Below are 27429 nucleotides of genomic sequence, written 5' to 3' on the forward strand. Positions count from 1 at the left end.
TCGTTGGCCGAAAGGGGGAATCTGTAGCGTATGCACACGTATCAGGATAATCAATAAACTTTGGAATGTTCAGAATGCTTTTAGCATGCTGGACTGGGTTGTAAAACCCCCCCAGAGACTGACCAGATCCACATTCCAACACCCCACACACACAGGGACACACAAAAACACACACACAGACAGACACAGAAACACACAATCATACATTTTCAACTGTATTTGTAAACTACCACTATGCTGAAATATATATTTCATATATTTTTAGGGCCTATGCATGTTTCCTAGTGTTTAAATGAGTGTATTTGTGCTAGTGTGCATTTTAACGATATAATTTTGTCTGTAAACCATAACTTCTCTCCTATGCCTTTCTGACCTATCGAGTTTGGTCTCGCCGTAAAGCTCCGGACACGAGCTATTTACTGAGATATGTCACACCGCTGACAAATGCATTTTTCTATGTGTTTAATGATACTGTGAAGAACACACTCCATTTGGAGATCTGAATTGATAGTCATAACTCATGCAGATTAAGTCGTGAGGCCAAGCAAAGGAAAAGCTTTCCCGCCAACTTTGCACCCATGTTATTGGCTACCCCACCTCAAGGAGGTGTGTCGGCTTATCTGTCATAAAAGCAAGGACGCCCTCTCTCCCGTGCTCTCTCCCGATTGTCTCACGAGCATCTCGTGCACGTTTTTCCCGGACCCCTCCGGTGACCACGCGCTGCCACCGCGCTCAGCTTCGGGATCGCCATCTTCCAGCGAAACTCACTCTCGTCCTCAGTTCAAACCTTCCCGCTGAACGGAGGAAGCCAACGAACTGCACCAGCGCTAACCTGAAATTCGACACACGCAACCAATGCAAGTATACTGCCGTTTCTCAATCTTAGATGATGAAACTGATTTCCGTGCTGGCTTAGGACTGGTTGTGAGTTTGCTACTTGCCTTCTCTCTCTTTCCTTCTCTACTTCTATTCTTGTACATAGGTGTGTATTTTCTTGTATATATATTTAGAACCTCTGTATTCGTAGTTTGCATATATTAAAACGTTATTCATGCTCGATTGTTCTGTTTGTTCTTTCAGCGGAAAACCCAAGTCACTTTAACGTTTTTTCGATCGCTTTATGCTTTAGTTATTTTCATGGCCAGAGAATAACTCCGTTTATAATATTCTGTGAGGGACTTAGTTTGCTGGACAAACGAGCAGTTTCTCTAAATAATTATTAAACCAGAACTAATCATATATGTAATTGATTATAATTCGTTGTAATTGATTCACAATATATGTTTAATTCCCCATTGGGTCGATATATGAATCATAATTTATTCATAACCTTATGAATTATTATATTCATATTTCATCCATAAATTGATTAATAACCGCTACACATTCGTTACAACATTAAGATTCGTTAATGCGCGTTTGACTTTTCGTCTAAAAGATTTTCGCCATTTAGCTTCAACGGGTGGACTACAAAGCAATGCTCCAAAAAAGTTTGACATTATAGATTGTCGTTTGTATTCCTCATCATGTCTTAGTAGGCTTCTAGGGGATTGTGGATGTGCTTTCTGCTTTTGGCTCCGATGTATGCGCTAAAATGTCACGCAAACTTTAAAGCCCACAGAACTCAACTACGCAAAACCGTTTGAGAGGAGAGGCGCATCAGAATGGAATGCCGTTTGAGTTTCGATAAGTCGTTAAGACTATATTTTCAGGAATCATTTCTATAGTTCTTTGCTTGGAAATGTGTTTCGAAAGTGTTTGTCTCCCCACCCACGATGACGAGTCATGATGCTCCTTTCTGATCGTGAATTGGGTGCAGAGCAACATCTTTAGTTGTAAGCTCTGCGTTGTTGATGAACGTTCTGTATTGCCTTTTGCAATATGGAAGAAAGGGGTGTGTTCTGAGTGGTGTTTCGGTGTTCTTTAAACTGGTTTCTTTTTTTCCAGAGAACTGTACTTTATATAAAATAAACTTTGCTGAAACGCAGAACTGTTTGTGAGGATTGGGTACCGTATGTGGTGTAAGACAGCAGTTGCGAAAAGCATTTTTATGTCAAAAAAAAAAAGTGGTCCAGATAAACGTTCACTCTGCGTTTTGAAATCAGCTGTCGCGAGTTTTCTAAGAGAGCAGTCGCCGTCAAGTTTCTGAGATGCCTAGGTTAAAAATGGTTAGTAAGTGCGTGAATTTTTCGTTGGATGTGAACTCTGTGTCGTTGATGAAGGTTCTGTCTTGCTTTTGTCAACATTGAAGAAAGGGGTATGATCTGAGTTCTGTTCCACATTTGTGCCTTTTGAGAAAGTGGTTTGTTTTAGGAGCTTTTCTGGAATGCGTTGTGGCAATCCAGTATTGGAAACAGAAGCCCAGGAGCAATGGAGCAAGTCCTAGCTAGGACAAGTCATCAATCACGAGCACTTCCACCGACTCACCCTCCAAACGTGGAACTACCCACAGCTGTAGCTAATGATAGCCTATGGAGGTCACCGTAAAACTGGGAACTTGCTTCACTCAGAGCTGGATGGTCCTGAGTACTGCCTCCTTCAGGATGAGGTGCTGAGGCACAGAATGGCCTAGAGAGAAACTGGCCGAAGAGTAAGAAGACAGAATGAATCTTGCAACATTTTCTATGGTGACTTTGCTTTTCTTCTGTTCTGTCTTCCCCCTTTAAGGTGGCTTATAGCGTTGAAACAGATGTGGGGAACAGAGCCGCCATGGATACCCCAGCCCAGGAAGAACCTAAGTTCCAGTTTAAATTCCTAAGTTCTTGGCTAAATAAGAGATCATTTGTGTTAACCCGGCTCCCGTCTCTTGTGGTCACGTTTTGTGGCAGCTTAAACCTCTCCACATCTTGGGGCGCATGTCAGAGCGTCCTTTTGTATAAAGCGAACACTGTGTATTATCCAAAAGTAGAAATGTTTGCAGCGATGTGGTATTCTTGTCTCTTGGATAAGACAGCAGATATATACGAAAATCAGGTTTTATGGAAAAAGTGGGCCGGACACGGGTTCATTTGGCATTTGGAGGTCAGCCATAGCCCTTTTTCTAAGTGTGCAACTCACATCAAAAATTCGAAATAGTCTACATTAAGATTCGTTAATGCGCGTTTGACTTTTCGTCTAAAAGATTTTCGCCATTTAGCTTCAACGGGTGGACTACAAAGCAATGCTCCAAAAAAGTTTGACATTATAGATTGTCGTTTGTATTCCTCATCATGTCTTAGTAGGCTTCTAGGGGATTGTGGATGTGCTTTCTGCTTTTGGCTCCGATGTATGCGCTAAAATGTCACGCAAACTTTAAAGCCCACAGAACTCAACTACGCAAAACCGTTTGAGAGGAGAGGCGCATCAGAATGGAATGCCGTTTGAGTTTCGATAAGTCGTCAAGACTATATTTTCAGGGATCATTTCTATAGTTCTTTGCTTGGAAATGTGTTTCGAAAGTGTTTGTCTCCCCACCCACAATGACGAGTCATGATGCTCCTTTCTGAGCGTGAATTGGGTGCAGAGCAACATCTTTAGTTGTAAGCTCTGCGTTGTTGATGAACGTTCTGTATTGCCTTTTGCAATATGGAAGAAAGGGGTGTGTTCTGAGTGGTGTTTCGGTGTTCTTTAAACTGGTTTCTTTTTTTCCAGAGAACTGTACTTTATATAAAATAAACTTTGCTGAAACGCAGAACTGTTTGTGAGGATTGGGTACCGTATGTGGTGTAAGACAGCAGTTGCGAAAAGCATTTTTATGTCAAAAAAAAAAAAAGTGGTCCAGATAAACGTTCACTCTGCGTTTTGAAATCAGCTGTTGCGAGTTTTCTAAGAGAGCAGTCGCCGTCAAGTTTCTGAGATGCCTAGGTTAAAAATGGTTAGTAAGTGCGTGAATTTTTCGTTGGATGTGAACTCTGTGTCGTTGATGAAGGTTCTGTCTTGCTTTTGTCAACATTGAAGAAAGGGGTATGATCTGAGTTCTGTTCCACATTTGTGCCTTTTGAGAAAGTGGTTTGTTTTAGGAGCTTTTCTGGAATGCGTTGTGGCAATCCAGTATTGGAAACAGAAGCCCAGGAGCAATGGAGCAAGTCCTAGCTAGGACAAGTCATCAATCACGAGCACTTCCACCGACTCACCCTCCAAACGTGGAACTACCCACAGCTGTAGCTAATGATGGCCTATGGAGGTCACCATAAAACTGGGAACTTGCTTGACTCAGAGCTGGATGGTCCTGAGTACTGCCTCCTTCAGGATGAGGTGCTGAGGCACAGAATGGCCTAGAGAGAAACTGGCCGAAGAGTAAGAAGACAGAATGAATCTTGCAACATTTTCTATGGTGACTTTGCTTTTCTTCTGTTCTGTCTTCCCCCTTTAAGGTGGCTTATAGCGTTGAAACAGATGTGGGGAACAGAGCCGCCATGGATACCCCAGCCCAGGAAGAACCTAAGTTCCAGTTTAAATTCCTAAGTTCTTGGCTAAATAAGAGATCATTTGTGTTAACCCGGCTCCCGTCTCTTGTGGTCACGTTTTGTGGCAGCTTAAACCTCTCCACATCTCGGGCCGCGTGTCAGAGCGTCCTTTTGTATAAAGCGAACACTGTGTATTATCCAAAAGTAGAAATGTTTGCAGCGATGTGGTATTCTTGTCTCTTGGATAAGACAGCAGATATATACGAAAATCAGGTTTTATGGAAAAAGTGGGCCGGACACGGGTTCATTTGGCATTTGGAGGTCAGCCATAGCCCTTTTTCTAAGTGTGCAACTCACATCAAAAATTCGAAATAGTCTACATTAAGATTCGTTAATGCGCGTTTGACTTTTCGTCTAAAAGATTTTCGCCATTTAGCTTCAACGGGTGGACTACAAAGCAATGCTCCAAAAAAGTTTGACATTATAAATTGTCGTTTGTATTCCTCATCATGTCTTAGTAGGCTTCTAGGGGATTGTGGATGTGCTTTCTGCTTTTGGCTCCGATGTATGCGCTAAAATGACACGCAAACTTTAAAGCCCACAGAACTCAACTACGCAAAACCGTTTGAGAGGAGAGGCGCATCAGAATGGAATGCCGTTTGAGTTTCGATAAGTCGTCAAGACTATATTTTCAGGGATCATTTCTATAGTTCTTTGCTTGGAAATGTGTTTCGAAAGTGTTTGTCTCCCCACCCACGATGACGAGTCATGATGCTCCTTTCTGAGCGTGAATTGGGTGCAGAGCAACATCTTTAGTTGTAAGCTCTGCGTTGTTGATGAACGTTCTGTATTGCCTTTTGCAATATGGAAGAAAGGGGTGTGTTCTGAGTGGTGTTTCGGTGTTCTTTAAACTGGTTTCTTTTTTTCCAGAGAACTGTACTTTATATAAAATAAACTTTGCTGAGACGCAGAACTGTTTGTGAGGATTGGGTACCGTATGTGGTGTAAGACAGCAGTTGCGAAAAGCATTTTTATGTCAAAAAAAAAGTGGTCCAGATAAACGTTCACTCTGCGTTTTGAAATCAGCTGTTGCGAGTTTTCTAAGAGAGCAGTCGCCGTCAAGTTTCTGAGATGCCTAGGTTAAAAATGGTTAGTAAGTGCGTGAATTTTTCGTTGGATGTGAACTCTGTGTCGTTGATGAAGGTTCTGTCTTGCTTTTGTCAACATTGAAGAAAGGGGTATGATCTGAGTTCTGTTCCACATTTGTGCCTTTTGAGAAAGTGGTTTGTTTTAGGAGCTTTTCTGGAATGCGTTGTGGCAATCCAGTATTGGAAACAGAAGCCCAGGAGCAATGGAGCAAGTCCTAGCTAGGACAAGTCATCAATCACGAGCACTTCCACCGACTCACCCTCCAAACGTGGAACTACCCACAGCTGTAGCTAATGATGGCCTATGGAGGTCACCATAAAACTGGGAACTTGCTTGACTCAGAGCTGGATGGTCCTGAGTACTGCCTCCTTCAGGATGAGGTGCTGAGGCACAGAATGGCCTAGAGAGAAACTGGCCGAAGAGTAAGAAGACAGAATGAATCTTGCAACATTTTCTATGGTGACTTTGATTTTCTTCTGTTCTGTCTTCCCCCTTTAAGGTGGCTTATAGCGTTGAAACAGATGTGGGGAACAGAGCCGCCATGGATACCCCAGCCCAGGAAGAACCTAAGTTCCAGTTTAAATTCCTAAGTTCTTGGCTAAATAAGAGATCATTTGTGTTAACCCGGCTCCCGTCTCTTGTGGTCACGTTTTGTGGCAGCTTAAACCTCTCCACATCTCGGGCCGCGTGTCAGAGCGTCCTTTTGTATAAAGCGAACACTGTGTATTATCCAAAAGTAGAAATGTTTGCAGCGATGTGGTATTCTTGTCTCTTGGATAAGACAGCAGATATATACGAAAATCAGGTTTTATGGAAAAAGTGGGCCGGACACGGGTTCATTTGGCATTTGGAGGTCAGCCATAGCCCTTTTTCTAAGTGTGCAACTCACATCAAAAATTCGAAATAGTCTACATTAAGATTCGTTAATGCGCGTTTGACTTTTCGTCTAAAAGATTTTCGCCATTTAGCTTCAACGGGTGGACTACAAAGCAATGCTCCAAAAAAGTTTGACATTATAGATTGTCGTTTGTATTCCTCATCATGTCTTAGTAGGCTTCTAGGGGATTGTGGATGTGCTTTCTGCTTTTGGCTCCGATGTATGCGCTAAAATGTCACGCAAACTTTAAAGCCCACAGAACTCAACTACGCAAAACCGTTTGAGAGGAGAGGCGCATCAGAATGGAATGCCGTTTGAGTTTCGATAAGTCGTCAAGACTATATTTTCAGGGATCATTTCTATAGTTCTTTGCTTGGAAATGTGTTTCGAAAGTGTTTGTCTCCCCACCCACGATGACGAGTCATGATGCTCCTTTCTGAGCGTGAATTGGGTGCAGAGCAACATCTTTAGTTGTAAGCTCTGCGTTGTTGATGAACGTTCTGTATTGCCTTTTGCAATATGGAAGAAAGGGGTGTGTTCTGAGTGGTGTTTTGGTGTTCTTTAAACTGGTTTCTTTTTTTCCAGAGAACTGTACTTTATATAAAATAAACTTTGCTGAGACGCAGAACTGTTTGTGAGGATTGGGTACCGTATGTGGTGTAAAACAGCAGTTGCGAAAAGCATTTTTATGTCAAAAAAAAAAGTGGTCCAGATAAACGTTCACTCTGCGTTTTGAAATCAGCTGTTGCGAGTTTTCTAAGAGAGCAGTCGCCGTCAAGTTTCTGAGATGCCTAGGTTAAAAATGGTTAGTAAGTGCGTGAATTTTTCGTTGGATGTGAACTCTGTGTCGTTGATGAAGGTTCTGTCTTGCTTTTGTCAACATTGAAGAAAGGGGTATGATCTGAGTTCTGTTCCACATTTGTGCCTTTTGAGAAAGTGGTTTGTTTTAGGAGCTTTTCTGGAATGCGTTGTGGCAATCCAGTATTGGAAACAGAAGCCCAGGAGCAATGGAGCAAGTCCTAGCTAGGACAAGTCATCAATCACGAGCACTTCCACCGACTCACCCTCCAAACGTGGAACTACCCACAGCTGTAGCTAATGATGGCCTATGGAGGTCACCATAAAACTGGGAACTTGCTTGACTCAGAGCTGGATGGTCCTGAGTACTGCCTCCTTCAGGATGAGGTGCTGAGGCACAGAATGGCCTAGAGAGAAACTGGCCGAAGAGTAAGAAGACAGAATGAATCTTGCAACATTTTCTATGGTGACTTTGCTTTTCTTCTGTTCTGTCTTCCCCCTTTAAGGTGGCTTATAGCGTTGAAACAGATGTGGGGAACAGAGCCGCCATGGATACCCCAGCCCAGGAAGAACCTAAGTTCCAGTTTAAATTCCTAAGTTCTTGGCTAAATAAGAGATCATTTGTGTTAACCCGGCTCCCGTCTCTTGTGGTCACGTTTTGTGGCAGCTTAAACCTCTCCACATCTTGGGGCGCGTGTCAGAGCGTCCTTTTGTATAAAGCGAACACTGTGTATTATCCAAAAGTAGAAATGTTTGCAGCGATGTGGTATTCTTGTCTCTTGGATAAGACAGCAGATATATACGAAAATCAGGTTTTATGGAAAAAGTGGGCCGGACACGGGTTCATTTGGCATTTGGAGGTCAGCCATAGCCCTTTTTCTAAGTGTGCAACTCACATCAAAAATTCGAAATAGTCTACATTAAGATTCGTTAATGCGCGTTTGACTTTTCGTCTAAAAGATTTTCTCCATTTAGCTTCAACGGGTGGACTACAAAGCAATGCTCCAAAAAAGTTTGACATTATAGATTGTCGTTTGTATTCCTCATCATGTCTTAGTAGGCTTCTAGGGGATTGTGGATGTGCTTTCTGCTTTTGGCTCCGATGTATGCGCTAAAATGTCACGCAAACTTTAAAGCCCACAGAACTCAACTACGCAAAACCGTTTGAGAGGAGAGGCGCATCAGAATGGAATGCCGTTTGAGTTTCGATAAGTCGTCAAGACTATATTTTCAGGGATCATTTCTATAGTTCTTTGCTTGGAAATGTGTTTCGAAAGTGTTTGTCTCCCCACCCACGATGACGAGTCATGATGCTCCTTTCTGAGCGTGAATTGGGTGCAGAGCAACATCTTTAGTTGTAAGCTCTGCGTTGTTGATGAACGTTCTGTATTGCCTTTTGCAATATGGAAGAAAGGGGTGTGTTCTGAGTGGTGTTTCGGTGTTCTTTAAACTGGTTTCTTTTTTTCCAGAGAACTGTACTTTATATAAAATAAACTTTGCTGAAACGCAGAACTGTTTGTGAGGATTGGGTACCGTATGTGGTGTAAGACAGCAGTTGCGAAAAGCATTTTTATGTCAAAAAAAAAAGTGGTCCAGATAAACGTTCACTCTGCGTTTTGAAATCAGCTGTTGCGAGTTTTCTAAGAGAGCAGTCGCCGTCAAGTTTCTGAGATGCCTAGGTTAAAAATGGTTAGTAAGTGCGTGAATTTTTCGTTGGATGTGAACTCTGTGTCGTTGATGAAGGTTCTGTCTTGCTTTTGTCAACATTGAAGAAAGGGGTATGATCTGAGTTCTGTTCCACATTTGTGCCTTTTGAGAAAGTGGTTTGTTTTAGGAGCTTTTCTGGAATGCGTTGTGGCAATCCAGTATTGGAAACAGAAGCCCAGGAGCAATGGAGCAAGTCCTAGCTAGGACAAGTCATCAATCACGAGCACTTCCACCGACTCACCCTCCAAACGTGGAACTACCCACAGCTGTAGCTAATGATGGCCTATGGAGGTCACCATAAAACTGGGAACTTGCTTGACTCAGAGCTGGATGGTCCTGAGTACTGCCTCCTTCAGGATGAGGTGCTGAGGCACAGAATGGCCTAGAGAGAAACTGGCCGAAGAGTAAGAAGACAGAATGAATCTTGCAACATTTTCTATGGTGACTTTGCTTTTCTTCTGTTCTGTCTTCCCCCTTTAAGGTGGCTTATAGTGTTGAAACAGATGTGGGGTACAGAGCCGCCATGGATACCCCAGCCCAGGAAGAACCTAAGTTCCAGTTTAAGTTCCTAAGTTCTTGGCTAAATAAGAGATCATTTGTGTTAACCCGGCTCCCGTCTCTTGTGGTCACGTTTTGTGGCAGCTTAAACCTCTCCACATCTCGGGCCGCGTGTCAGAGCGTCCTTTTGTATAAAGCGAACACTGTGTATTATCCAAAAGTAGAAATGTTTGCAGCGATGTGGTATTCTTGTCTCTTGGATAAGACAGCAGATATATACGAAAATCAGGTTTTATGGAAAAAGTGGGCCGGACACGGGTTCATTTGGCATTTGGAGGTCAGCCATAGCCCTTTTTCTAAGTGTGCAACTCACATCAAAAATTCGAAATAGTCTACATTAAGATTCGTTAATGCGCGTTTGACTTTTCGTCTAAAAGATTTTCGCCATTTAGCTTCAACGGGTGGACTACAAAGCAATGCTCCAAAAAAGTTTGACATTATAGATTGTCGTTTGTATTCCTCATCATGTCTTAGTAGGCTTCTAGGGGATTGTGGATGTGCTTTCTGCTTTTGGCTCCGATGTATGCGCTAAAATGTCACGCAAACTTTAAAGCCCACAGAACTCAACTACGCAAAACCGTTTGAGAGGAGAGGCGCATCAGAATGGAATGCCGTTTGAGTTTCGATAAGTCGTCAAGACTATATTTTCAGGGATCATTTCTATAGTTCTTTGCTTGGAAATGTGTTTCGAAAGTGTTTGTCTCCCCACCCACGATGACGAGTCATGATGCTCCTTTCTGAGCGTGAATTGGGTGCAGAGCAACATCTTTAGTTGTAAGCTCTGCGTTGTTGATGAACGTTCTGTATTGCCTTTTGCAATATGGAAGAAAGGGGTGTGTTCTGAGTGGTGTTTCGGTGTTCTTTAAACTGGTTTCTTTTTTTCCAGAGAACTGTACTTTATATAAAATAAACTTTGCTGAAACGCAGAACTGTTTGTGAGGATTGGGTACCGTATGTGGTGTAAGACAGCAGTTGCGAAAAGCATTTTTATGTCAAAAAAAAAAAAGTGGTCCAGATAAACGTTCACTCTGCGTTTTGAAATCAGCTGTTGCGAGTTTTCTAAGAGAGCAGTCGCCGTCAAGTTTCTGAGATGCCTAGGTTAAAAATGGTTAGTAAGTGCGTGAATTTTTCGTTGGATGTGAACTCTGTGTCGTTGATGAAGGTTCTGTCTTGCTTTTGTCAACATTGAAGAAAGGGGTATGATCTGAGTTCTGTTCCACATTTGTGCCTTTTGAGAAAGTGGTTTGTTTTAGGAGCTTTTCTGGAATGCGTTGTGGCAATCCAGTATTGGAAACAGAAGCCCAGGAGCAATGGAGCAAGTCCTAGCTAGGACAAGTCATCAATCACGAGCACTTCCACCGACTCACCCTCCAAACGTGGAACTACCCACAGCTGTAGCTAATGATGGCCTATGGAGGTCACCATAAAACTGGGAACTTGCTTGACTCAGAGCTGGATGGTCCTGAGTACTGCCTCCTTCAGGATGAGGTGCTGAGGCACAGAATGGCCTAGAGAGAAACTGGCCGAAGAGTAAGAAGACAGAATGAATCTTGCAACATTTTCTATGGTGACTTTGCTTTTCTTCTGTTCTGTCTTCCCCCTTTAAGGTGGCTTATAGCGTTGAAACAGATGTGGGGAACAGAGCCGCCATGGATACCCCAGCCCAGGAAGAACCTAAGTTCCAGTTTAAATTCCTAAGTTCTTGGCTAAATAAGAGATCATTTGTGTTAACCCGGCTCCCGTCTCTTGTGGTCACGTTTTGTGGCAGCTTAAACCTCTCCACATCTCGGGCCGCGTGTCAGAGCGTCCTTTTGTATAAAGCGAACACTGTGTATTATCCAAAAGTAGAAATGTTTGCAGCGATGTGGTATTCTTGTCTCTTGGATAAGACAGCAGATATATACGAAAATCAGGTTTTATGGAAAAAGTGGGCCGGACACGGGTTCATTTGGCATTTGGAGGTCAGCCATAGCCCTTTTTCTAAGTGTGCAACTCACATCAAAAATTCGAAATAGTCTACATTAAGATTCGTTAATGCGCGTTTGACTTTTCGTCTAAAAGATTTTCGCCATTTAGCTTCAACGGGTGGACTACAAAGCAATGCTCCAAAAAAGTTTGACATTATAGATTGTCGTTTGTATTCCTCATCATGTCTTAGTAGGCTTCTAGGGGATTGTGGATGTGCTTTCTGCTTTTGGCTCCGATGTATGCGCTAAAATGTCACGCAAACTTTAAAGCCCACAGAACTCAACTACGCAAAACCGTTTGAGAGGAGAGGCGCATCAGAATGGAATGCCGTTTGAGTTTCGATAAGTCGTCAAGACTATATTTTCAGGGATCATTTCTATAGTTCTTTGCTTGGAAATGTGTTTCGAAAGTGTTTGTCTCCCCACCCACGATGACGAGTCATGATGCTCCTTTCTGAGCGTGAATTGGGTGCAGAGCAACATCTTTAGTTGTAAGCTCTGCGTTGTTGATGAACGTTCTGTATTGCCTTTTGCAATATGGAAGAAAGGGGTGTGTTCTGAGTGGTGTTTCGGTGTTCTTTAAACTGGTTTCTTTTTTTCCAGAGAACTGTACTTTATATAAAATAAACTTTGCTGAAACGCAGAACTGTTTGTGAGGATTGGGTACCGTATGTGGTGTAAGACAGCAGTTGCGAAAAGCATTTTTATGTCAAAAAAAAAAAAAGTGGTCCAGATAAACGTTCACTCTGCGTTTTGAAATCAGCTGTTGCGAGTTTTCTAAGAGAGCAGTCGCCGTCAAGTTTCTGAGATGCCTAGGTTAAAAATGGTTAGTAAGTGCGTGAATTTTTCGTTGGATGTGAACTCTGTGTCGTTGATGAAGGTTCTGTCTTGCTTTTGTCAACATTGAAGAAAGGGGTATGATCTGAGTTCTGTTCCACATTTGTGCCTTTTGAGAAAGTGGTTTGTTTTAGGAGCTTTTCTGGAATGCGTTGTGGCAATCCAGTATTGGAAACAGAAGCCCAGGAGCAATGGAGCAAGTCCTAGCTAGGACAAGTCATCAATCACGAGCACTTCCACCGACTCACCCTCCAAACGTGGAACTACCCACAGCTGTAGCTAATGATGGCCTATGGAGGTCACCATAAAACTGGGAACTTGCTTGACTCAGAGCTGGATGGTCCTGAGTACTGCCTCCTTCAGGATGAGGTGCTGAGGCACAGAATGGCCTAGAGAGAAACTGGCCGAAGAGTAAGAAGACAGAATGAATCTTGCAACATTTTCTATGGTGACTTTGCTTTTCTTCTGTTCTGTCTTCCCCCTTTAAGGTGGCTTATAGCGTTGAAACAGATGTGGGGAACAGAGCCGCCATGGATACCCCAGCCCAGGAAGAACCTAAGTTCCAGTTTAAATTCCTAAGTTCTTGGCTAAATAAGAGATCATTTGTGTTAACCCGGCTCCCGTCTCTTGTGGTCACGTTTTGTGGCAGCTTAAACCTCTCCACATCTCGGGCCGCGTGTCAGAGCGTCCTTTTGTATAAAGCGAACACTGTGTATTATCCAAAAGTAGAAATGTTTGCAGCGATGTGGTATTCTTGTCTCTTGGATAAGACAGCAGATATATACGAAAATCAGGTTTTATGGAAAAAGTGGGCCGGACACGGGTTCATTTGGCATTTGGAGGTCAGCCATAGCCCTTTTTCTAAGTGTGCAACTCACATCAAAAATTCGAAATAGTCTACATTAAGATTCGTTAATGCGCGTTTGACTTTTCGTCTAAAAGATTTTCGCCATTTAGCTTCAACGGGTGGACTACAAAGCAATGCTCCAAAAAAGTTTGACATTATAGATTGTCGTTTGTATTCCTCATCATGTCTTAGTAGGCTTCTAGGGGATTGTGGATGTGCTTTCTGCTTTTGGCTCCGATGTATGCGCTAAAATGTCACGCAAACTTTAAAGCCCACAGAACTCAACTACGCAAAACCGTTTGAGAGGAGAGGCGCATCAGAATGGAATGCCGTTTGAGTTTCGATAAGTCGTCAAGACTATATTTTCAGGGATCATTTCTATAGTTCTTTGCTTGGAAATGTGTTTCGAAAGTGTTTGTCTCCCCACCCACGATGACGAGTCATGATGCTCCTTTCTGAGCGTGAATTGGGTGCAGAGCAACATCTTTAGTTGTAAGCTCTGCGTTGTTGATGAACGTTCTGTATTGCCTTTTGCAATATGGAAGAAAGGGGTGTGTTCTGAGTGGTGTTTCGGTGTTCTTTAAACTGGTTTCTTTTTTTCCAGAGAACTGTACTTTATATAAAATAAACTTTGCTGAAACGCAGAACTGTTTGTGAGGATTGGGTACCGTATGTGGTGTAAGACAGCAGTTGCGAAAAGCATTTTTATGTCAAAAAAAAAAGTGGTCCAGATAAACGTTCACTCTGCGTTTTGAAATCAGCTGTTGCGAGTTTTCTAAGAGAGCAGTCGCCGTCAAGTTTCTGAGATGCCTAGGTTAAAAATGGTTAGTAAGTGCGTGAATTTTTCGTTGGATGTGAACTCTGTGTCGTTGATGAAGGTTCTGTCTTGCTTTTGTCAACATTGAAGAAAGGGGTATGATCTGAGTTCTGTTCCACATTTGTGCCTTTTGAGAAAGTGGTTTGTTTTAGGAGCTTTTCTGGAATGCGTTGTGGCAATCCAGTATTGGAAACAGAAGCCCAGGAGCAATGGAGCAAGTCCTAGCTAGGACAAGTCATCAATCACGAGCACTTCCACCGACTCACCCTCCAAACGTGGAACTACCCACAGCTGTAGCTAATGATGGCCTATGGAGGTCACCATAAAACTGGGAACTTGCTTGACTCAGAGCTGGATGGTCCTGAGTACTGCCTCCTTCAGGATGAGGTGCTGAGGCACAGAATGGCCTAGAGAGAAACTGGCCGAAGAGTAAGAAGACAGAATGAATCTTGCAACATTTTCTATGGTGACTTTGCTTTTCTTCTGTTCTGTCTTCCCCCTTTAAGGTGGCTTATAGCGTTGAAACAGATGTGGGGAACAGAGCCGCCATGGATACCCCAGCCCAGGAAGAACCTAAGTTCCAGTTTAAATTCCTAAGTTCTTGGCTAAATAAGAGATCATTTGTGTTAACCCGGCTCCCGTCTCTTGTGGTCACGTTTTGTGGCAGCTTAAACCTCTCCACATCTCGGGCCGCGTGTCAGAGCGTCCTTTTGTATAAAGCGAACACTGTGTATTATCCAAAAGTAGAAATGTTTGCAGCGATGTGGTATTCTTGTCTCTTGGATAAGACAGCAGATATATACGAAAATCAGGTTTTATGGAAAAAGTGGGCCGGACACGGGTTCATTTGGCATTTGGAGGTCAGCCATAGCCCTTTTTCTAAGTGTGCAACTCACATCAAAAATTCGAAATAGTCTACATTAAGATTCGTTAATGCGCGTTTGACTTTTCGTCTAAAAGATTTTCGCCATTTAGCTTCAACGGGTGGACTACAAAGCAATGCTCCAAAAAAGTTTGACATTATAGATTGTCGTTTGTATTCCTCATCATGTCTTAGTAGGCTTCTAGGGGATTGTGGATGTGCTTTCTGCTTTTGGCTCCGATGTATGCGCTAAAATGTCACGCAAACTTTAAAGCCCACAGAACTCAACTACGCAAAACCGTTTGAGAGGAGAGGCGCATCAGAATGGAATGCCGTTTGAGTTTCGATAAGTCGTCAAGACTATATTTTCAGGGATCATTTCTATAGTTCTTTGCTTGGAAATGTGTTTCGAAAGTGTTTGTCTCCCCACCCACGATGACGAGTCATGATGCTCCTTTCTGAGCGTGAATTGGGTGCAGAGCAACATCTTTAGTTGTAAGCTCTGCGTTGTTGATGAACGTTCTGTATTGCCTTTTGCAATATGGAAGAAAGGGGTGTGTTCTGAGTGGTGTTTCGGTGTTCTTTAAACTGGTTTCTTTTTTTCCAGAGAACTGTACTTTATATAAAATAAACTTTGCTGAAACGCAGAACTGTTTGTGAGGATTGGGTACCGTATGTGGTGTAAGACAGCAGTTGCGAAAAGCATTTTTATGTCAAAAAAAAAAAGTGGTCCAGATAAACGTTCACTCTGCGTTTTGAAATCAGCTGTTGCGAGTTTTCTAAGAGAGCAGTCGCCGTCAAGTTTCTGAGATGCCTAGGTTAAAAATGGTTAGTAAGTGCGTGAATTTTTCGTTGGATGTGAACTCTGTGTCGTTGATGAAGGTTCTGTCTTGCTTTTGTCAACATTGAAGAAAGGGGTATGATCTGAGTTCTGTTCCACATTTGTGCCTTTTGAGAAAGTGGTTTGTTTTAGGAGCTTTTCTGGAATGCGTTGTGGCAATCCAGTATTGGAAACAGAAGCCCAGGAGCAATGGAGCAAGTCCTAGCTAGGACAAGTCATCAATCACGAGCACTTCCACCGACTCACCCTCCAAACGTGGAACTACCCACAGCTGTAGCTAATGATGGCCTATGGAGGTCACCATAAAACTGGGAACTTGCTTGACTCAGAGCTGGATGGTCCTGAGTACTGCCTCCTTCAGGATGAGGTGCTGAGGCACAGAATGGCCTAGAGAGAAACTGGCCGAAGAGTAAGAAGACAGAATGAATCTTGCAACATTTTCTATGGTGACTTTGCTTTTCTTCTGTTCTGTCTTCCCCCTTTAAGGTGGCTTATAGCGTTGAAACAGATGTGGGGAACAGAGCCGCCATGGATACCCCAGCCCAGGAAGAACCTAAGTTCCAGTTTAAATTCCTAAGTTCTTGGCTAAATAAGAGATCATTTGTGTTAACCCGGCTCCCGTCTCTTGTGGTCACGTTTTGTGGCAGCTTAAACCTCTCCACATCTCGGGCCGCGTGTCAGAGCGTCCTTTTGTATAAAGCGAACACTGTGTATTATCCAAAAGTAGAAATGTTTGCAGCGATGTGGTATTCTTGTCTCTTGGATAAGACAGCAGATATATACGAAAATCAGGTTTTATGGAAAAAGTGGGCCGGACACGGGTTCATTTGGCATTTGGAGGTCAGCCATAGCCCTTTTTCTAAGTGTGCAACTCACATCAAAAATTCGAAATAGTCTACATTAAGATTCGTTAATGCGCGTTTGACTTTTCGTCTAAAAGATTTTCGCCATTTAGCTTCAACGGGTGGACTACAAAGCAATGCTCCAAAAAAGTTTGACATTATAGATTGTCGTTTGTATTCCTCATCATGTCTTAGTAGGCTTCTAGGGGATTGTGGATGTGCTTTCTGCTTTTGGCTCCGATGTATGCGCTAAAATGTCACGCAAACTTTAAAGCCCACAGAACTCAACTACGCAAAACCGTTTGAGAGGAGAGGCGCATCAGAATGGAATGCCGTTTGAGTTTCGATAAGTCGTCAAGACTATATTTTCAGGGATCATTTCTATAGTTCTTTGCTTGGAAATGTGTTTCGAAAGTGTTTGTCTCCCCACCCACGATGACGAGTCATGATGCTCCTTTCTGAGCGTGAATTGGGTGCAGAGCAACATCTTTAGTTGTAAGCTCTGCGTTGTTGATGAACGTTCTGTATTGCCTTTTGCAATATGGAAGAAAGGGGTGTGTTCTGAGTGGTGTTTCGGTGTTCTTTAAACTGGTTTCTTTTTTTCCAGAGAACTGTACTTTATATAAAATAAACTTTGCTGAAACGCAGAACTGTTTGTGAGGATTGGGTACCGTATGTGGTGTAAGACAGCAGTTGCGAAAAGCATTTTTATGTCAAAAAAAAAAGTGGTCCAGATAAACGTTCACTCTGCGTTTTGAAATCAGCTGTTGCGAGTTTTCTAAGAGAGCAGTCGCCGTCAAGTTTCTGAGATGCCTAGGTTAAAAATGGTTAGTAAGTGCGTGAATTTTTCGTTGGATGTGAACTCTGTGTCGTTGATGAAGGTTCTGTCTTGCTTTTGTCAACATTGAAGAAAGGGGTATGATCTGAGTTCTGTTCCACATTTGTGCCTTTTGAGAAAGTGGTTTGTTTTAGGAGCTTTTCTGGAATGCGTTGTGGCAATCCAGTATTGGAAACAGAAGCCCAGGAGCAATGGAGCAAGTCCTAGCTAGGACAAGTCATCAATCACGAGCACTTCCACCGACTCACCCTCCAAACGTGGAACTACCCACAGCTGTAGCTAATGATGGCCTATGGAGGTCACCATAAAACTGGGAACTTGCTTGACTCAGAGCTGGATGGTCCTGAGTACTGCCTCCTTCAGGATGAGGTGCTGAGGCACAGAATGGCCTAGAGAGAAACTGGCCGAAGAGTAAGAAGACAGAATGAATCTTGCAACATTTTCTATGGTGACTTTGCTTTTCTTCTGTTCTGTCTTCCCCCTTTAAGGTGGCTTATAGCGTTGAAACAGATGTGGGGAACAGAGCCGCCATGGATACCCCAGCCCAGGAAGAACCTAAGTTCCAGTTTAAATTCCTAAGTTCTTGGCTAAATAAGAGATCATTTGTGTTAACCCGGCTCCCGTCTCTTGTGGTCACGTTTTGTGGCAGCTTAAACCTCTCCACATCTCGGGCCGCGTGTCAGAGCGTCCTTTTGTATAAAGCGAACACTGTGTATTATCCAAAAGTAGAAATGTTTGCAGCGATGTGGTATTCTTGTCTCTTGGATAAGACAGCAGATATATACGAAAATCAGGTTTTATGGAAAAAGTGGGCCGGACACGGGTTCATTTGGCATTTGGAGGTCAGCCATAGCCCTTTTTCTAAGTGTGCAACTCACATCAAAAATTCGAAATAGTCTACATTAAGATTCGTTAATGCGCGTTTGACTTTTCGTCTAAAAGATTTTCGCCATTTAGCTTCAACGGGTGGACTACAAAGCAATGCTCCAAAAAAGTTTGACATTATAGATTGTCGTTTGTATTCCTCATCATGTCTTAGTAGGCTTCTAGGGGATTGTGGATGTGCTTTCTGCTTTTGGCTCCGATGTATGCGCTAAAATGTCACGCAAACTTTAAAGCCCACAGAACTCAACTACGCAAAACCGTTTGAGAGGAGAGGCGCATCAGAATGGAATGCCGTTTGAGTTTCGATAAGTCGTCAAGACTATATTTTCAGGGATCATTTCTATAGTTCTTTGCTTGGAAATGTGTTTCGAAAGTGTTTGTCTCCCCACCCACGATGACGAGTCATGATGCTCCTTTCTGAGCGTGAATTGGGTGCAGAGCAACATCTTTAGTTGTAAGCTCTGCGTTGTTGATGAACGTTCTGTATTGCCTTTTGCAATATGGAAGAAAGGGGTGTGTTCTGAGTGGTGTTTCGGTGTTCTTTAAACTGGTTTCTTTTTTTCCAGAGAACTGTACTTTATATAAAATAAACTTTGCTGAAACGCAGAACTGTTTGTGAGGATTGGGTACCGTATGTGGTGTAAGACAGCAGTTGCGAAAAGCATTTTTATGTCAAAAAAAAAAGTGGTCCAGATAAACGTTCACTCTGCGTTTTGAAATCAGCTGTTGCGAGTTTTCTAAGAGAGCAGTCGCCGTCAAGTTTCTGAGATGCCTAGGTTAAAAATGGTTAGTAAGTGCGTGAATTTTTCGTTGGATGTGAACTCTGTGTCGTTGATGAAGGTTCTGTCTTGCTTTTGTCAACATTGAAGAAAGGGGTATGATCTGAGTTCTGTTCCACATTTGTGCCTTTTGAGAAAGTGGTTTGTTTTAGGAGCTTTTCTGGAATGCGTTGTGGCAATCCAGTATTGGAAACAGAAGCCCAGGAGCAATGGAGCAAGTCCTAGCTAGGACAAGTCATCAATCACGAGCACTTCCACCGACTCACCCTCCAAACGTGGAACTACCCACAGCTGTAGCTAATGATGGCCTATGGAGGTCACCATAAAACTGGGAACTTGCTTGACTCAGAGCTGGATGGTCCTGAGTACTGCCTCCTTCAGGATGAGGTGCTGAGGCACAGAATGGCCTAGAGAGAAACTGGCCGAAGAGTAAGAAGACAGAATGAATCTTGCAACATTTTCTATGGTGACTTTGCTTTTCTTCTGTTCTGTCTTCCCCCTTTAAGGTGGCTTATAGCGTTGAAACAGATGTGGGGAACAGAGCCGCCATGGATACCCCAGCCCAGGAAGAACCTAAGTTCCAGTTTAAATTCCTAAGTTCTTGGCTAAATAAGAGATCATTTGTGTTAACCCGGCTCCCGTCTCTTGTGGTCACGTTTTGTGGCAGCTTAAACCTCTCCACATCTCGGGCCGCGTGTCAGAGCGTCCTTTTGTATAAAGCGAACACTGTGTATTATCCAAAAGTAGAAATGTTTGCAGCGATGTGGTATTCTTGTCTCTTGGATAAGACAGCAGATATATACGAAAATCAGGTTTTATGGAAAAAGTGGGCCGGACACGGGTTCATTTGGCATTTGGAGGTCAGCCATAGCCCTTTTTCTAAGTGTGCAACTCACATCAAAAATTCGAAATAGTCTACATTAAGATTCGTTAATGCGCGTTTGACTTTTCGTCTAAAAGATTTTCGCCATTTAGCTTCAACGGGTGGACTACAAAGCAATGCTCCAAAAAAGTTTGACATTATAGATTGTCGTTTGTATTCCTCATCATGTCTTAGTAGGCTTCTAGGGGATTGTGGATGTGCTTTCTGCTTTTGGCTCCGATGTATGCGCTAAAATGTCACGCAAACTTTAAAGCCCACAGAACTCAACTACGCAAAACCGTTTGAGAGGAGAGGCGCATCAGAATGGAATGCCGTTTGAGTTTCGATAAGTCGTCAAGACTATATTTTCAGGGATCATTTCTATAGTTCTTTGCTTGGAAATGTGTTTCGAAAGTGTTTGTCTCCCCACCCACGATGACGAGTCATGATGCTCCTTTCTGAGCGTGAATTGGGTGCAGAGCAACATCTTTAGTTGTAAGCTCTGCGTTGTTGATGAACGTTCTGTATTGCCTTTTGCAATATGGAAGAAAGGGGTGTGTTCTGAGTGGTGTTTCGGTGTTCTTTAAACTGGTTTCTTTTTTTCCAGAGAACTGTACTTTATATAAAATAAACTTTGCTGAAACGCAGAACTGTTTGTGAGGATTGGGTACCGTATGTGGTGTAAGACAGCAGTTGCGAAAAGCATTTTTATGTCAAAAAAAAAAGTGGTCCAGATAAACGTTCACTCTGCGTTTTGAAATCAGCTGTTGCGAGTTTTCTAAGAGAGCAGTCGCCGTCAAGTTTCTGAGATGCCTAGGTTAAAAATGGTTAGTAAGTGCGTGAATTTTTCGTTGGATGTGAACTCTGTGTCGTTGATGAAGGTTCTGTCTTGCTTTTGTCAACATTGAAGAAAGGGGTATGATCTGAGTTCTGTTCCACATTTGTGCCTTTTGAGAAAGTGGTTTGTTTTAGGAGCTTTTCTGGAATGCGTTGTGGCAATCCAGTATTGGAAACAGAAGCCCAGGAGCAATGGAGCAAGTCCTAGCTAGGACAAGTCATCAATCACGAGCACTTCCACCGACTCACCCTCCAAACGTGGAACTACCCACAGCTGTAGCTAATGATGGCCTATGGAGGTCACCATAAAACTGGGAACTTGCTTGACTCAGAGCTGGATGGTCCTGAGTACTGCCTCCTTCAGGATGAGGTGCTGAGGCACAGAATGGCCTAGAGAGAAACTGGCCGAAGAGTAAGAAGACAGAATGAATCTTGCAACATTTTCTATGGTGACTTTGCTTTTCTTCTGTTCTGTCTTCCCCCTTTAAGGTGGCTTATAGCGTTGAAACAGATGTGGGGAACAGAGCCGCCATGGATACCCCAGCCCAGGAAGAACCTAAGTTCCAGTTTAAATTCCTAAGTTCTTGGCTAAATAAGAGATCATTTGTGTTAACCCGGCTCCCGTCTCTTGTGGTCACGTTTTGTGGCAGCTTAAACCTCTCCACATCTCGGGGCGCGTGTCAGAGCGTCCTTTTGTATAAAGCGAACACTGTGTATTATCCAAAAGTAGAAATGTTTGCAGCGATGTGGTATTCTTGTCTCTTGGATAAGACAGCAGATATATACGAAAATCAGGTTTTATGGAAAAAGTGGGCCGGACACGGGTTCATTTGGCATTTGGAGGTCAGCCATAGCCCTTTTTCTAAGTGTGCAACTCACATCAAAAATTCGAAATAGTCTACATTAAGATTCGTTAATGCGCGTTTGACTTTTCGTCTAAAAGATTTTCGCCATTTAGCTTCAACGGGTGGACTACAAAGCAATGCTCCAAAAAAGTTTGACATTATAGATTGTCGTTTGTATTCCTCATCATGTCTTAGTAGGCTTCTAGGGGATTGTGGATGTGCTTTCTGCTTTTGGCTCCGATGTATGCGCTAAAATGTCACGCAAACTTTAAAGCCCACAGAACTCAACTACGCAAAACCGTTTGAGAGGAGAGGCGCATCAGAATGGAATGCCGTTTGAGTTTCGATAAGTCGTCAAGACTATATTTTCAGGGATCATTTCTATAGTTCTTTGCTTGGAAATGTGTTTCGAAAGTGTTTGTCTCCCCACCCACGATGACGAGTCATGATGCTCCTTTCTGAGCGTGAATTGGGTGCAGAGCAACATCTTTAGTTGTAAGCTCTGCGTTGTTGATGAACGTTCTGTATTGCCTTTTGCAATATGGAAGAAAGGGGTGTGTTCTGAGTGGTGTTTCGGTGTTCTTTAAACTGGTTTCTTTTTTTCCAGAGAACTGTACTTTATATAAAATAAACTTTGCTGAAACGCAGAACTGTTTGTGAGGATTGGGTACCGTATGTGGTGTAAGACAGCAGTTGCGAAAAGCATTTTTATGTCAAAAAAAAAAAGTGGTCCAGATAAACGTTCACTCTGCGTTTTGAAATCAGCTGTTGCGAGTTTTCTAAGAGAGCAGTCGCCGTCAAGTTTCTGAGATGCCTAGGTTAAAAATGGTTAGTAAGTGCGTGAATTTTTCGTTGGATGTGAACTCTGTGTCGTTGATGAAGGTTCTGTCTTGCTTTTGTCAACATTGAAGAAAGGGGTATGATCTGAGTTCTGTTCCACATTTGTGCCTTTTGAGAAAGTGGTTTGTTTTAGGAGCTTTTCTGGAATGCGTTGTGGCAATCCAGTATTGGAAACAGAAGCCCAGGAGCAATGGAGCAAGTCCTAGCTAGGACAAGTCATCAATCACGAGCACTTCCACCGACTCACCCTCCAAACGTGGAACTACCCACAGCTGTAGCTAATGATGGCCTATGGAGGTCACCATAAAACTGGGAACTTGCTTGACTCAGAGCTGGATGGTCCTGAGTACTGCCTCCTTCAGGATGAGGTGCTGAGGCACAGAATGGCCTAGAGAGAAACTGGCCGAAGAGTAAGAAGACAGAATGAATCTTGCAACATTTTCTATGGTGACTTTGCTTTTCTTCTGTTCTGTCTTCCCCCTTTAAGGTGGCTTATAGCGTTGAAACAGATGTGGGGAACAGAGCCGCCATGGATACCCCAGCCCAGGAAGAACCTAAGTTCCAGTTTAAATTCCTAAGTTCTTGGCTAAATAAGAGATCATTTGTGTTAACCCGGCTCCCGTCTCTTGTGGTCACGTTTTGTGGCAGCTTAAACCTCTCCACATCTCGGGCCGCGTGTCAGAGCGTCCTTTTGTATAAAGCGAACACTGTGTATTATCCAAAAGTAGAAATGTTTGCAGCGATGTGGTATTCTTGTCTCTTGGATAAGACAGCAGATATATACGAAAATCAGGTTTTATGGAAAAAGTGGGCCGGACACGGGTTCATTTGGCATTTGGAGGTCAGCCATAGCCCTTTTTCTAAGTGTGCAACTCACATCAAAAATTCGAAATAGTCTACATTAAGATTCGTTAATGCGCGTTTGACTTTTCGTCTAAAAGATTTTCGCCATTTAGCTTCAACGGGTGGACTACAAAGCAATGCTCCAAAAAAGTTTGACATTATAGATTGTCGTTTGTATTCCTCATCATGTCTTAGTAGGCTTCTAGGGGATTGTGGATGTGCTTTCTGCTTTTGGCTCCGATGTATGCGCTAAAATGTCACGCAAACTTTAAAGCCCACAGAACTCAACTACGCAAAACCGTTTGAGAGGAGAGGCGCATCAGAATGGAATGCCGTTTGAGTTTCGATAAGTCGTCAAGACTATATTTTCAGGGATCATTTCTATAGTTCTTTGCTTGGAAATGTGTTTCGAAAGTGTTTGTCTCCCCACCCACGATGACGAGTCATGATGCTCCTTTCTGAGCGTGAATTGGGTGCAGAGCAACATCTTTAGTTGTAAGCTCTGCGTTGTTGATGAACGTTCTGTATTGCCTTTTGCAATATGGAAGAAAGGGGTGTGTTCTGAGTGGTGTTTCGGTGTTCTTTAAACTGGTTTCTTTTTTTCCAGAGAACTGTACTTTATATAAAATAAACTTTGCTGAAACGCAGAACTGTTTGTGAGGATTGGGTACCGTATGTGGTGTAAGACAGCAGTTGCGAAAAGCATTTTTATGTCAAAAAAAAAAGTGGTCCAGATAAACGTTCACTCTGCGTTTTGAAATCAGCTGTTGCGAGTTTTCTAAGAGAGCAGTCGCCGTCAAGTTTCTGAGATGCCTAGGTTAAAAATGGTTAGTAAGTGCGTGAATTTTTCGTTGGATGTGAACTCTGTGTCGTTGATGAAGGTTCTGTCTTGCTTTTGTCAACATTGAAGAAAGGGGTATGATCTGAGTTCTGTTCCACATTTGTGCCTTTTGAGAAAGTGGTTTGTTTTAGGAGCTTTTCTGGAATGCGTTGTGGCAATCCAGTATTGGAAACAGAAGCCCAGGAGCAATGGAGCAAGTCCTAGCTAGGACAAGTCATCAATCACGAGCACTTCCACCGACTCACCCTCCAAACGTGGAACTACCCACAGCTGTAGCTAATGATGGCCTATGGAGGTCACCATAAAACTGGGAACTTGCTTGACTCAGAGCTGGATGGTCCTGAGTACTGCCTCCTTCAGGATGAGGTGCTGAGGCACAGAATGGCCTAGAGAGAAACTGGCCGAAGAGTAAGAAGACAGAATGAATCTTGCAACATTTTCTATGGTGACTTTGCTTTTCTTCTGTTCTGTCTTCCCCCTTTAAGGTGGCTTATAGCGTTGAAACAGATGTGGGGAACAGAGCCGCCATGGATACCCCAGCCCAGGAAGAACCTAAGTTCCAGTTTAAATTCCTAAGTTCTTGGCTAAATAAGAGATCATTTGTGTTAACCCGGCTCCCGTCTCTTGTGGTCACGTTTTGTGGCAGCTTAAACCTCTCCACATCTCGGGGCGCGTGTCAGAGCGTCCTTTTGTATAAAGCGAACACTGTGTATTATCCAAAAGTAGAAATGTTTGCAGCGATGTGGTATTCTTGTCTCTTGGATAAGACAGCAGATATATACGAAAATCAGGTTTTATGGAAAAAGTGGGCCGGACACGGGTTCATTTGGCATTTGGAGGTCAGCCATAGCCCTTTTTCTAAGTGTGCAACTCACATCAAAAATTCGAAATAGTCTACATTAAGATTCGTTAATGCGCGTTTGACTTTTCGTCTAAAAGATTTTCGCCATTTAGCTTCAACGGGTGGACTACAAAGCAATGCTCCAAAAAAGTTTGACATTATAGATTGTCGTTTGTATTCCTCATCATGTCTTAGTAGGCTTCTAGGGGATTGTGGATGTGCTTTCTGCTTTTGGCTCCGATGTATGCGCTAAAATGTCACGCAAACTTTAAAGCCCACAGAACTCAACTACGCAAAACCGTTTGAGAGGAGAGGCGCATCAGAATGGAATGCCGTTTGAGTTTCGATAAGTCGTCAAGACTATATTTTCAGGGATCATTTCTATAGTTCTTTGCTTGGAAATGTGTTTCGAAAGTGTTTGTCTCCCCACCCACGATGACGAGTCATGATGCTCCTTTCTGAGCGTGAATTGGGTGCAGAGCAACATCTTTAGTTGTAAGCTCTGCGTTGTTGATGAACGTTCTGTATTGCCTTTTGCAATATGGAAGAAAGGGGTGTGTTCTGAGTGGTGTTTCGGTGTTCTTTAAACTGGTTTCTTTTTTTCCAGAGAACTGTACTTTATATAAAATAAACTTTGCTGAAACGCAGAACTGTTTGTGAGGATTGGGTACCGTATGTGGTGTAAGACAGCAGTTGCGAAAAGCATTTTTATGTCAAAAAAAAAAGTGGTCCAGATAAACGTTCACTCTGCGTTTTGAAATCAGCTGTTGCGAGTTTTCTAAGAGAGCAGTCGCCGTCAAGTTTCTGAGATGCCTAGGTTAAAAATGGTTAGTAAGTGCGTGAATTTTTCGTTGGATGTGAACTCTGTGTCGTTGATGAAGGTTCTGTCTTGCTTTTGTCAACATTGAAGAAAGGGGTATGATCTGAGTTCTGTTCCACATTTGTGCCTTTTGAGAAAGTGGTTTGTTTTAGGAGCTTTTCTGGAATGCGTTGTGGCAATCCAGTATTGGAAACAGAAGCCCAGGAGCAATGGAGCAAGTCCTAGCTAGGACAAGTCATCAATCACGAGCACTTCCACCGACTCACCCTCCAAACGTGGAACTACCCACAGCTGTAGCTAATGATGGCCTATGGAGGTCACCATAAAACTGGGAACTTGCTTGACTCAGAGCTGGATGGTCCTGAGTACTGCCTCCTTCAGGATGAGGTGCTGAGGCACAGAATGGCCTAGAGAGAAACTGGCCGAAGAGTAAGAAGACAGAATGAATCTTGCAACATTTTCTATGGTGACTTTGCTTTTCTTCTGTTCTGTCTTCCCCCTTTAAGGTGGCTTATAGCGTTGAAACAGATGTGGGGAACAGAGCCGCCATGGATACCCCAGCCCAGGAAGAACCTAAGTTCCAGTTTAAATTCCTAAGTTCTTGGCTAAATAAGAGATCATTTGTGTTAACCCGGCTCCCGTCTCTTGTGGTCACGTTTTGTGGCAGCTTAAACCTCTCCACATCTCGGGGCGCGTGTCAGAGCGTCCTTTTGTATAAAGCGAACACTGTGTATTATCCAAAAGTAGAAATGTTTGCAGCGATGTGGTATTCTTGTCTCTTGGATAAGACAGCAGATATATACGAAAATCAGGTTTTATGGAAAAAGTGGGCCGGACACGGGTTCATTTGGCATTTGGAGGTCAGCCATAGCCCTTTTTCTAAGTGTGCAACTCACATCAAAAATTCGAAATAGTCTACATTAAGATTCGTTAATGCGCGTTTGACTTTTCGTCTAAAAGATTTTCGCCATTTAGCTTCAACGGGTGGACTACAAAGCAATGCTCCAAAAAAGTTTGACATTATAGATTGTCGTTTGTATTCCTCATCATGTCTTAGTAGGCTTCTAGGGGATTGTGGATGTGCTTTCTGCTTTTGGCTCCGATGTATGCGCTAAAATGTCACGCAAACTTTAAAGCCCACAGAACTCAACTACGCAAAACCGTTTGAGAGGAGAGGCGCATCAGAATGGAATGCCGTTTGAGTTTCGATAAGTCGTCAAGACTATATTTTCAGGGATCATTTCTATAGTTCTTTGCTTGGAAATGTGTTTCGAAAGTGTTTGTCTCCCCACCCACGATGACGAGTCATGATGCTCCTTTCTGAGCGTGAATTGGGTGCAGAGCAACATCTTTAGTTGTAAGCTCTGCGTTGTTGATGAACGTTCTGTATTGCCTTTTGCAATATGGAAGAAAGGGGTGTGTTCTGAGTGGTGTTTCGGTGTTCTTTAAACTGGTTTCTTTTTTTCCAGAGAACTGTACTTTATATAAAATAAACTTTGCTGAAACGCAGAACTGTTTGTGAGGATTGGGTACCGTATGTGGTGTAAGACAGCAGTTGCGAAAAGCATTTTTATGTCAAAAAAAAAAGTGGTCCAGATAAACGTTCACTCTGCGTTTTGAAATCAGCTGTTGCGAGTTTTCTAAGAGAGCAGTCGCCGTCAAGTTTCTGAGATGCCTAGGTTAAAAATGGTTAGTAAGTGCGTGAATTTTT

The 27429-nt window shown here is 42.9% G+C and overlaps 16 non-coding genes across 16 annotated transcripts; all 16 read left to right on the top strand.

Annotated features, from left to right (window-relative positions):
* The first annotated feature begins 1696 nt into the window (after positions 1–1696).
* LOC137019525 (small nucleolar RNA U3) lies at positions 1697–1910 on the top strand. The gene has a single exon (XR_010895069.1). It is a non-coding gene; the product is annotated as a small nucleolar RNA U3 (small nucleolar RNA).
* Positions 1911–3379: 1469 nt separating this feature from the next.
* On the top strand, positions 3380–3593 carry LOC137019530 (small nucleolar RNA U3). The gene has a single exon (XR_010895074.1). It is a non-coding gene; the product is annotated as a small nucleolar RNA U3 (small nucleolar RNA).
* A 1471-nt stretch (positions 3594–5064) lies between these two features.
* LOC137019571 (small nucleolar RNA U3) lies at positions 5065–5278 on the top strand. The gene has a single exon (XR_010895110.1). It is a non-coding gene; the product is annotated as a small nucleolar RNA U3 (small nucleolar RNA).
* Positions 5279–6745: 1467 nt separating this feature from the next.
* Positions 6746–6959, top strand: LOC137019573 (small nucleolar RNA U3). Its single transcript, XR_010895111.1, has one exon. It is a non-coding gene; the product is annotated as a small nucleolar RNA U3 (small nucleolar RNA).
* Positions 6960–8427: 1468 nt separating this feature from the next.
* LOC137019574 (small nucleolar RNA U3) lies at positions 8428–8641 on the top strand. Its single transcript, XR_010895112.1, has one exon. It is a non-coding gene; the product is annotated as a small nucleolar RNA U3 (small nucleolar RNA).
* A 1468-nt stretch (positions 8642–10109) lies between these two features.
* On the top strand, positions 10110–10323 carry LOC137019575 (small nucleolar RNA U3). Its single transcript, XR_010895113.1, has one exon. It is a non-coding gene; the product is annotated as a small nucleolar RNA U3 (small nucleolar RNA).
* A 1470-nt stretch (positions 10324–11793) lies between these two features.
* Positions 11794–12007, top strand: LOC137019576 (small nucleolar RNA U3). Its single transcript, XR_010895114.1, has one exon. It is a non-coding gene; the product is annotated as a small nucleolar RNA U3 (small nucleolar RNA).
* Positions 12008–13478: 1471 nt separating this feature from the next.
* On the top strand, positions 13479–13692 carry LOC137019577 (small nucleolar RNA U3). The gene has a single exon (XR_010895115.1). It is a non-coding gene; the product is annotated as a small nucleolar RNA U3 (small nucleolar RNA).
* Positions 13693–15160: 1468 nt separating this feature from the next.
* Positions 15161–15374, top strand: LOC137019578 (small nucleolar RNA U3). The gene has a single exon (XR_010895116.1). It is a non-coding gene; the product is annotated as a small nucleolar RNA U3 (small nucleolar RNA).
* Positions 15375–16843: 1469 nt separating this feature from the next.
* On the top strand, positions 16844–17057 carry LOC137019579 (small nucleolar RNA U3). Its single transcript, XR_010895117.1, has one exon. It is a non-coding gene; the product is annotated as a small nucleolar RNA U3 (small nucleolar RNA).
* Positions 17058–18525: 1468 nt separating this feature from the next.
* On the top strand, positions 18526–18739 carry LOC137019580 (small nucleolar RNA U3). The gene has a single exon (XR_010895118.1). It is a non-coding gene; the product is annotated as a small nucleolar RNA U3 (small nucleolar RNA).
* A 1468-nt stretch (positions 18740–20207) lies between these two features.
* LOC137019581 (small nucleolar RNA U3) lies at positions 20208–20421 on the top strand. The gene has a single exon (XR_010895119.1). It is a non-coding gene; the product is annotated as a small nucleolar RNA U3 (small nucleolar RNA).
* Positions 20422–21889: 1468 nt separating this feature from the next.
* LOC137019582 (small nucleolar RNA U3) lies at positions 21890–22103 on the top strand. The gene has a single exon (XR_010895120.1). It is a non-coding gene; the product is annotated as a small nucleolar RNA U3 (small nucleolar RNA).
* A 1469-nt stretch (positions 22104–23572) lies between these two features.
* On the top strand, positions 23573–23786 carry LOC137019583 (small nucleolar RNA U3). The gene has a single exon (XR_010895121.1). It is a non-coding gene; the product is annotated as a small nucleolar RNA U3 (small nucleolar RNA).
* A 1468-nt stretch (positions 23787–25254) lies between these two features.
* On the top strand, positions 25255–25468 carry LOC137019584 (small nucleolar RNA U3). Its single transcript, XR_010895122.1, has one exon. It is a non-coding gene; the product is annotated as a small nucleolar RNA U3 (small nucleolar RNA).
* A 1468-nt stretch (positions 25469–26936) lies between these two features.
* LOC137019585 (small nucleolar RNA U3) lies at positions 26937–27150 on the top strand. The gene has a single exon (XR_010895123.1). It is a non-coding gene; the product is annotated as a small nucleolar RNA U3 (small nucleolar RNA).
* The last annotated feature ends 279 nt before the right edge of the window (positions 27151–27429 follow it).

This window comes from Chanodichthys erythropterus, chromosome 4 (assembly GCF_024489055.1).
Source record: "Chanodichthys erythropterus isolate Z2021 chromosome 4, ASM2448905v1, whole genome shotgun sequence".
Taxonomy (NCBI): Eukaryota; Metazoa; Chordata; class Actinopteri; order Cypriniformes; family Xenocyprididae; genus Chanodichthys; species Chanodichthys erythropterus.